Source organism: Amborella trichopoda, chromosome 2, assembly GCF_054954075.1.
Source record: "Amborella trichopoda isolate Santa Cruz 75 chromosome 2, AtrichopodaSantaCruz75HAP2 v2.0, whole genome shotgun sequence".
Classification (NCBI taxonomy): Eukaryota; Viridiplantae; Streptophyta; class Magnoliopsida; order Amborellales; family Amborellaceae; genus Amborella; species Amborella trichopoda.
In genome coordinates, this window is record NC_142337.1 from 14,584,762 (window position 1) to 14,595,579 (window position 10,818).

The window sequence follows — 10,818 nt, forward strand, 5'->3', positions numbered from 1 at the left end:
GATGAGAGCTCATCTATTCATGTGTTCCCCTCCCAATATCCATATCCGAGATGGATTTTGGATAAAAATTCAAGGCATCGCTAATCTCAACCGCAGTAATCATGAGTACGGTATATGGAAAAATACATAAAAACAAGTACTTTAAATAAAAAAGAAATAAATTATAGAAGGTATTAAACAAAATCAAGAAAATTATACCAAAATGATGCTTTGGAAAGAAATGGTTATAAAATAGTCAATTTGAAGCATTTTGTTATCGCTATTCAAATTTCAATGTATTTGTTGAAATCAATGGTTTAAAAAACAGATCGATGCACCAGATCAAGCATTCAAAAAACCCATTCGGATCGATGAATCGACAATTCGGATCGGGAATCAGTCGAATTGGTTGAATTAAGCGTTATAAAAAATTTTAAAAAAATTTTAAAATTCATTATAAATATTATTTTTTAGGAATCAATAAGAAATTGGGGTACTATATTATTAACTTTCATTTTTTTCATCAATATGCGAATATTGAGATGTTCTTTTTCTGTATGAACTTATTTTAACTATTAAATTTATATCGAAAAATTATAGAATTATCATGGATGAAGTATATAATCATATATGGATTTTAATAAACAATGGTTTAAATAGATAAAAAAACTGGCCACCAAAATCGGGAATCGGCGGAGAGCCCTAATCCTTTATTTTTTTGACAAGAAACACTTGTTGTATTACCTTTTTTTCTTTTTTTTTTGACAAGAATTTTTTTTTTTTTTTTACAAGAAATATTTGTTGTATTGCTTTCTTTCTTTTTTGACAAAAGCTTTTTTTTTTTAACAAGAAATACTTGTTGTATTACCTTATATATATTTTCTGACAAGAACGTTTTATTTATTTTTTTTACAATAACCTTTTATTTATTTTTTTTACAATAACCTTTTATTTATTCTTTTTGACAAGAAATGTTTGTGGTTTTTTTTTTTTTTTTTCCTTTTAACAAGAACCTTTTATTTTTATTTTTTTTGTTTGTTGTATTACCTTTTTTTTTTTTCTTTTAACAAGAACCTTTTATTTTTATTTTTATTTTTATTTTTATTTTGTCGTATTACCTTTTTGGTTTCTTTTAACAATAACCTTTTATTTTATATTTTTTTGACAAGAAATACTTGTTGTATTACCTTCTTCTTCTTTTTTTTCTTTTTTTTTAAAAAAGAAACAGAAATTTGACAAGAAAAAGAATAAAATAACGTTGCCAAAATTTGAACTAGCAACCTCCAATGTGAATGAAGGACGTGATAACTGCTACACCACGGCCCCATTTTGTGATGTTATTAATCCGAATAAAGTATTATATTATATCACCTTTTCAAATATTACATTTTATTCACAACATACCACATCGAAAAAGTGGAAGAAGATTGAAGTGGATAAATACTTCATTGGTACCAATTCAAATCACGTGCGAACGAATGAGGAAGCTTGAAGCCCTGTGGTTAGGGTCACCTGGCTTGGAGGTGTAAACCCTTGGTTCATGGCCTTTGACCCATGTCATACACACGAGCTAGGTTCATGGCCTTTGACCTATTTTAACCCAAAAATATTATAAGAATGCCCACGTCATACACGCAAGCTAGGTTCATGGCCTTTGATCCATTTTAACCCAAAAATTATATGGTTCATGACCTTTGACCCATTTTAATCCAAAAGTATTACAAGAATGCCCACGTCATACACACGAGCTAGGTTCATAGCTTTTGACTCATTTTAACCCAAAAATTACAAAATAATCCAAAAATTACAAGAATACCCACGTCGTGTGAAGTTTTCATTCTATATATGCCAGATCATGAATTAGTAACTGCACCCAATCTCTGAAAAAGTTCCAATTGTTTCGATCTTTCTATTTTTGGAATGGGATATTTACTGAATCCCCACGAATAGAATTAAGTTTTATTCCATGGTATTTCCATGAGATTCCTCTTTCTTATTCTTAAGCAAGCCCCCGAGAGAGCTTAGTTGATCCATCATTGATGTTTCATCTCTTCTTTTTTTTTCGTTTGTTTCAAGAAACATATCGATCGATTCCGATTCTTTCTTTTTCTATTGATTCTTTTCCGATCGAGATGTACGGATCCATGGATCTATGTGTCTATATAGATTCTTTTTCATGGATTAACGAAAATGTACAAAAGTTCTATTGGCATCTGCCATTCTATGAGTCTCTTCCTTTTAGCGTATGGCATCGCCATTCCTTTTGGCAGCATCCATTAATTCGGAACTTAATTTGAAAGCCATATTTCGACCCGGACGTTTTCGGGATGCCCCTAATAACCAACGAATGGCAAGTGCTTTTTCTTGTGTAGATCTTATTTCAATGGGATCTTGATGAGTCGATCCACTTACTCGTCTTTGACCATATTTAACCTAAAAATTATAAGATAATCCAAAAATTACAATAATGCCCATGTCAAATACACGTGCGTCATCATTTTAACCCAAAAATTACAAGAATGCTCACGTAACGTCCACGCCATACACACCCAAAATTTACAAGAATACCCACGTCATACACCCAAAAATTACAAGAATGCACCCGTCATACACACGAGCGTCTTGCAACGATTTATTGTAGAAGAACTAAGCGTCATGCAGCGATTTACTGTAGAAGAACCGGGGGATTCATGACATCATGCAGCGATTTATTGTATAGAATCGCCCGGTTCTAGAACAACGTGTTTTATATGAATTGACACTGGGGGATCGATTCTAGTGCCGACTTGGGCGAGTCCGTTGCGACTCACCGATTTTTTAATCACTAGTTGAAACAATAAGAGAAATGGAATGTTTTTATATCAAAATAAATTAACAATTGAAATTGGGACTTTCGTTTTCTTTTCACATTTGATAATTGGGAGATAAATTTGAAGAATGGTGGACGAGGATTTTCAAATCAAAAAATGAGGATTTTTTGTAGGAAAAATCTGTCAACCAAAATTGAACAAACAATGTTCTGATCTAGTTTAATAGAAGTTGATTGGTACTGCAATCAATCGAAAATGGGCTGATTATAGCCTCATATCAATATCAAAAACAAAAAAAACTCAAGGATTGGGCTAAAAGATCTATTATTGAAAATTATTTTACTTGAACTATAAGTATCAATTGGCTCATTTGGAATCGGGGCAAGATCCAACCTAGTACTTTCGAAACTCGGACGATTTCGAGTTGGCGTAGTGAGTTTCTATACTCTATTAGAACAAAATGTTATTCCAATGGCTCACGGGGGTGGTTTGGTTTTTCTTTGCTTTTCAAATCAATATAGAACAAAATGTTATTCCAATGGCTCACGGGGGTGGTTTGGTTTTTCTTTGCTTTTCAAATCAATATAGAAGTCGACATATTTCTTTACATGGCGAGGCTCACTTTTGCTACGATTGTTGGTAGAAACTTCAAAATTGCCTCCCTTTTTGATGGGCTGTCCATGAGTCAGCCAACTCATACTATACATATAGGGTCCCCTCTTAAACCATGCTAGAAATGGATTTTTAATCTAAAATTTTAAATTTCCTAGTTTTACAAAATTTTTAATTTCCTTTTGCATCCATATACGTTTTAAAACAATAAATAAATTGAACTATATTCTTATATTTATCTAACCGAATAAGTCTCTCTATCCAAAACCACAAGAGCTTGAGCTTCTCTCTCTACCCCAACCCACAGACTACTCTCTTTAAGGTCTTTTGTTTTTTGTTCCAAAACTCTGGCAGAGCCTCCTCTTAACTAGAATCAGTGAATAAATCCTTGAAAACTCTACTTCCCATTTGCCCTGTAATGATTAAGTTTCGTTTTAGGGTTTATGCCGACAAAGACACTCTTGTTTCCAATTAGACACCGTAGGAATTAGAACTGTTTCCAATTAAGTTAAATCCTATAGAATTAGAATTGGTTTCAAATGTTATGGAAAGCAGTGTTCACAAAATCGAACCGGAGCGGTTAACCAAACATGGGCTCGGAAGCTGTTTAACTGGCTTAACCGGTAAACTGACCGATTCAACTACTCTAATAGAGCAAGTCCGAGACAGTAAAAAAAGTGTTGAAAAACACAAACAAAATATAAAAAAATTCTATTAAAATATGAAAAGCATATAAAAAAATCAAAAAAACTGAGAGCACCCCCAGCATACAATGAGATCCTTCCCCGAGTATCTGAGATGCAGGCTCATAGTATTCGCTTAAAAGCACAGATAAGAATATTAATTCATCTTCCAATCAGTAATAGTGTCCAAAAACTTCAATGGGGAGAAACAGAGATACTGAATACCTCTCAAGTGCATTAGAAAATACAGGAAACTCACTGTTTTGCTTCAATCAAGATGACCAACCGACTTCCACTAATTAACAGAGATGTGGCTCACAATCGATGATGCAATATATACCATTTTAGCATGGATATACGATTATGAACTTGTAGATCCTACTAACTTCCTTGGATCATATGCTCTACATTGTTGGGTTTTGTTACATATACGTAACTCATTGGTATTATAATACGTATAACTCATGGCAACAAAAATTTCACCGAAAATTGCAAATAGGGTCTCAAGTAACCACTCATCCTCTTCAATTTGTTGTGTATGGGAAAGGGACCATTTATTTAACTTCGAAATATTTAAAACGAAAATCCATACCTCGTAGTACAAGGAATTTGTTGGTTGAAAGCACGATCATTATCGTCAAAGCCTTATCCCAACTTTTTGGATTCGGCTTCTTGGTAAAAAATCTAAGTTGGAACATAGTAGGAATAATTTAAGACAACAAGAGCAATCAAGACAATTGGGTGATGAAAATTCTTTGCCATCATTTTGGTTAAATCATTAGTCACTGTGAAGAGTCTCAGATTTATTTGATGAGATTCAAGTTCTATCGAAGATTATGAATATACAAGCTTGGCTTAAATAGATAAATACAAATGACAAAAATAGAATTAATCATAAACACCTATACTTTACACAGATTTATAATAAAATACAATATATTGTACCTACCCTTCCCATATATATCGATTACAATACACACCTTCCCAAATATACAAATTACTATGTACACCTTTTATATTAACCTAATAGGCAATATATATTTTCCTTTCATAATCTCCCTCAAATTCAAGATGCTATGAGAGAGAGCAGCTGGAGTTTCAACACTAATTGCAGGAAACGAGTAGGATCTTCTGGTGCATAGTGTGACAGTAGAAACAGTAGTTGTCATGCTCAGATTGCTCTCTGATCAAACATATTAGAGGGTTGAGGGAGAGGATATTAAATAGATTAGATAATTGAAAGACGACTCGGTAGAGAGACAGATCAGACAGTCAAAACACGACTCAGCAGAGAGACAAATCAGATAGTCGAAACATGACTCGACAGAGAGATAGATCAAATAGTCGAAACACAACTCGACAAAAGTTGCACCAATTGGGTGAGCAACAGACTCGTCTTGAACCTTACTCTAATACCGTGTAAAGAGTCATAAGTTTCTCTGAAGAGACTCAATGTCCATTGAAGATTGTGAATATGCAAGCTTGTCTTAAATAGAAATATAGATGACAAAAATAGAAATAAATCATAAACAGCTATACTCTATCGAGACTTACTATAAAATACAAGATATTGTACCTACCCTTCCTATATATACTGATTACAATATACACCTTCCTAAATATATAGATTACCGTATACACCTTCTATATTAAACTAATAGGCAATATATAATGGGTGCGATTTGCATAAGGTTGCAACCTTAAACAATCCAATTAATGTGTGCCTCTAAATTTTATCATAACATGTAATTTTGATAGAAAAAATTCTTAGGATGGCTTAAGAATCTATTTTCATATCTAATTATAAAATTTTAAACTCTAAAAATGGTTCAAATCAATAAGATTTACAAACATATGCAAATCTTGAAAATGGATGGTCTAGATAATATGTTGCAAGATACACTATTTCGCGGACTCAAAATCTTGTTTTTATTTTATATTCATACATCTCGATGTCGAGATGATCAATTAAAAGGTTTTTCAACATCCAAACAACCTTTTATGATGGATTTTTTATGTGCATCTTTAGTTCTACATTTTAAGGTTGCAACCTTATTTAAACCTTTTCCATATATAATTAGTCTCTCTTTCAAGGGTGTAGTTTCTATAAGGTTGTAACCTTAAACAATCCAAATAAGGTGCACCCCCAAATTTTATCATAACATGTAATTTTGGTATAAAAAATTATTAGGATTATCTCAAAATCTATTTTCATATCTAATTATAAAATTTTAAACTCCATAAATACTTAAAATCAAGTAGATCTATAAACATATGAAAATATTGAAAATCGACAGGCTAGATGATGTGTTGTAAGATGCCTTATTTTTGGGACTCAAAATCTTTTTTCTTTTATATTCAGACATCTCGATGTTGAGATGATCAACTAGAGGATTTTTAGTAATTCTACATTTTAAGGTTATGTAATTCTACATTTTTAAGGTTGCAACCTTATATAAACTTTTTGCCTCTTTCAATAAAGTATCAAACCCAATTCAAGTAGTTGGACCAACTTTCCTAATTCCCTCCGAGTAGCCAGATACATAGTTCCATCTCATCCAATCCCAACATCAGCCTATTTCAAGGTAACAATTGTCTATCAATTAAAAACTTATTTTAATAGAGTGCTAGTTTGCTTTAGTTTAACTAACTCGAATACTTTGCTAGGATCATCTTTGATCATTTTTTGGACACACGTCCCCAACTTTTTTTGACCAATGTTACAGAATTTTATTGATATTCTAAAAAGAGATTACATCAGCAGAGAGTATAGGCCAACACCTCCTTTAGCCAAAGCATTAGCAATCACATTAGCCTCTCAAAAAACATGGGAGAAAGAAATGTATAAAGAAGCTGAAATATCCAAGACTTGTAGCCGTAGAGATCGGAGTTCCCAAGGAATTGACAGCTCTTTCCTACACCATTGTATTACGTTCAAAGAATCTCCTTCAACAATGAGATTAATGCCCAAGTTACGATGCTTAAAAATAAGTAAACCTCTGAGTAAGGCACTCATCTTAGCAAGATTCGATGTTGCCCTACCGATAGGTCCTGCATAGGAGAGAATAGTGTTCCCGAAACAATCACGAATAATACCCCCAATATCCGCGGGACCTGGGTTACCAATTAAGCTACCATCAAAATTAATCTTAAGACATCCAAAAGGAGGAGCATACCATAAAGCCACCGTGATTTTCTAACCCCAAGTGAGAAAATACTAGAAAGATTGGTCATGACATTTACTTTCGTAATTCCCCATCCATCTTTAGTCACAAAAAGACATGACCAAATTGAATGTTGGATTATTAGAATAACCTTTTGATATGGTAAAACCACACCTTCAAAGGCCCTTCTGTCTGCGGCCTTGCCATAGACACACCAACCAAGCTAAAGAGCCAGTGCCAGATTCGAGAAGAGAAAATGCAATGCATCAACAATTGTGCAACAGATTCATCGTCTTGTTTGCAAAGTAAGCAAACGTTAGGTAAAATTTTACCCCGCTTGATAAGGTTATCTATAGTCAAAATCTTATGTTGTGCCGCTAACCAGATGAATAGCTGAACTTTATGGGGAATAGGCCACATCCCCAACTTGAGTTAGGAAGCAAATATTTTCACGATTTCATAATAGAAAGGTGCATATATAAATATGGAGTTTTCTAGTTTCATTTGATTAGATTTTCCTACACGACTTCAAATAATTGGGATAAGGCACGATGACTTGATTAGTTTTTCCATTAGTGCTTGTTGGATAGGAAGGATACGTTGCATACCTGAAAATCTTATGGGATACAATTGGCAGGCCGACTAACTCATTGAAAGTGCCTCAACACCCTTTGATACAACTTCATGACATATTCACTGATATATTTGATTAAATTGGTGTAGGTAAATGTTAGCTCAAAGATGCGCACTGCCTCAACATGCATGGTTCCATTTGCTCATATCGTGTTGTTCAGTACCATCTTAAGGAATTCCCGGGCTGTCGAACTCTGGCTCCAATATCTCAAATTGAGGTCGGAGCGAGAGTTATTCAACCATTGCCATTCATGGTTACGGAATATTTTGCGAGTTTACTTTTGGAATATGGAAGATGCCGTTCTAGATCTTGATAGCTCAATTTGTAATCCGACGTAGGTTGAAATCATCATACCCACATGTATATCGCATGACATTATCCAGGCGACAAGATGACCCGAGCATGTGTTAGAGAAGAGAGCTCTTGAAAATTTGGGAGGAGTGGCCAAGGAAAATGCAGTGGATGATAGTACTGAACCTCCAACAACTTAGCAGGGTTGACTGAGTTTGGTGGAAGACTGCATGATGAAATTGCAGCCCAAATCTTGGCCAATTTTAGGAATCATGGGAGATTTTGTACTTATTTTTTGCGTTGAAACCAATGGTTTAAAAAACGGATTGGTGATCCGAATCGGATTTCCAAAAAACCGATCCGAATCGGTGATACGGATCGGGAATCGGGTGAATAGGTCAGAATAAAGCTTAAAAAAAATCCGAAAAAATTATTAAAATTCATTATAAATATTTTTTTTTAGGAATTCAATAAGAAATGAGGGTACTCCATTAAGAATTTTCATGTTTTTGAATGAATATGCGAATATTGATATGTTCTTTCCCTGCATGAACCGCCATTCAGCATTTAATTTACATCACACAAAATGATAAACATATAATTATCATGGAATAAGTATATCAACATACATGGACTACAATAAAGCATAAAATTAGTAACATATGATCAAAAAATAAAATGATAGACGACGTTATTGTTCTTCTTGGTCACGCTGGTGCCATTGATTGAATTCGTTTAACAATTCATTGATTCGATCTAAAAACGAATCATCGATATTAGCAAGCGTCTGACTATTCTCAAATCCTTGAGTGTTAGTGTTTTGTTGTGTTCCCAATCTAAAATCCCCGAAGATTGTCCATCCTTCATGCTCATATGTACTGTTGTGCTCATCCCTACACTGTTGCTGTTGGGACTCGATATGTGAATAATATGGCTGGGATAGGGTGGCCTCATAATCATCATCTCTCTCATTTTCTCTTTGAATAATATGGATTAAAAAAAAAAATAACAAAATTTCAAAAAAATCGATCATGGATTAAAAAAAAAATCACAAATTTTCAAAAAATTCTATCATGGATTACAAAAAAAAATTTGATCATGGATTAAAAAAAAAATATCACAAATTTTGCAAAAATTCTATCATGGATTACAAAAAAAAATTCGATCATGGATTAAAAAAAAAAAATCACAAATTTTCAAAAAATTCAATCATGGATTACAAAAAATTCGATCATGGATTACATAAAATTCGATCATGGATTACATAAAATTCGATCATGGATTACAAAAAAAAACAAACAAAAAAAAACAAAAAATTCAATCGTGGATTACAAAAAAAGAAAAAAACAATTCGATCATGGATTACAAAAAATTCAATCATGGATTACAAAAAACTCTATCATGGGTTACAAAAAAAGCAAAAAAAAAAAAATTCAATTATGGATTACAAAAAAAAAAACAAACATTTCGATCATGGATTACAAAAAATTCGATCATGGATTACAAAAAAACAAAAACAATTCGATCATGGCTTACAAAAAAATCGATCAAGTATTACAAAAAAATCTATCATGGATTACAAAAAAAAAAAAAAAAAACGGTACCGGACTCGCCGATTCACTGTACGGACTCGCCGATTCCGCACAGTGAATCGGCGAGTCACTGTACAGAATCGTCTGGTTCTCTCTAAAACCGGATGATTTCCGATTTTTTAACCGATACGATCCACTTTTTGCGATTCCGAGTCGAACCGGACGAGTCCGATTCGACTCGGCGTTTTTTAAAACACTGGTTGAAACCATTAACTCTTTCCATTGATGTTTATATTATAATTTATTTTCTGTTGCATCTCTTCTTTGAGTGAGAACATAAATCGCTCGATTACATTTATAGTTAGCAAAACACTTTATGACATGCAATGAAAAGGATTACTTAAAAAGAGTGCTCTACTGATTTGATTTGAGGAGTTCTAATCAGCATCATGTCATTAAATGCTAAAAATTCTGACATGGTGTTGGTATTCCATTCCACTTGAGGGCAACTCTTTCTACTCATTAACCCACTCTTTATCGCTCCTATTTACCAATAAAAACATGAACATGTCGAATACAAAATACAATATCGCACAAAGACTTCAACCATTTTTTGGTAATCTTAACATCTATCTTGTTTGTTTACCATGGATAGGCTACGATTCAAATTTCATTACTATTCCACAACTATCAACATCTCATCGACTAAGTATTCAACAAATGGTTAATTTGACTAATTTTCACAACTCCAAAATCTCATGTTCAATAAGTAAGGATATTACAATCACAAGAATTTGAGAAGTGTGATTAAAGATCAGGTCTTGCAGATCCAAATCCAGAAACCTAGGATCCTAGGGGCCAGGATACAATTTAATAATTTTCTATTATCCATTATCAAATGAGCCCCAATTGCTCATTCAAATTCAGGAGGCATGCTGATCCATAAAACACAACCTTTATGTATGTTTTGGGAGCAGTGTGAATGCCATCGTTTTTTGAACAAGCAAAGGAAGGGGTCTCGCTTGCAACCAGAGAGCCGGACTGTAAGACACCACCACATTAGGTGGCTGAATTTGTACAGAAGACCAAGGGCTGTAATTTTTTCATGCTTCT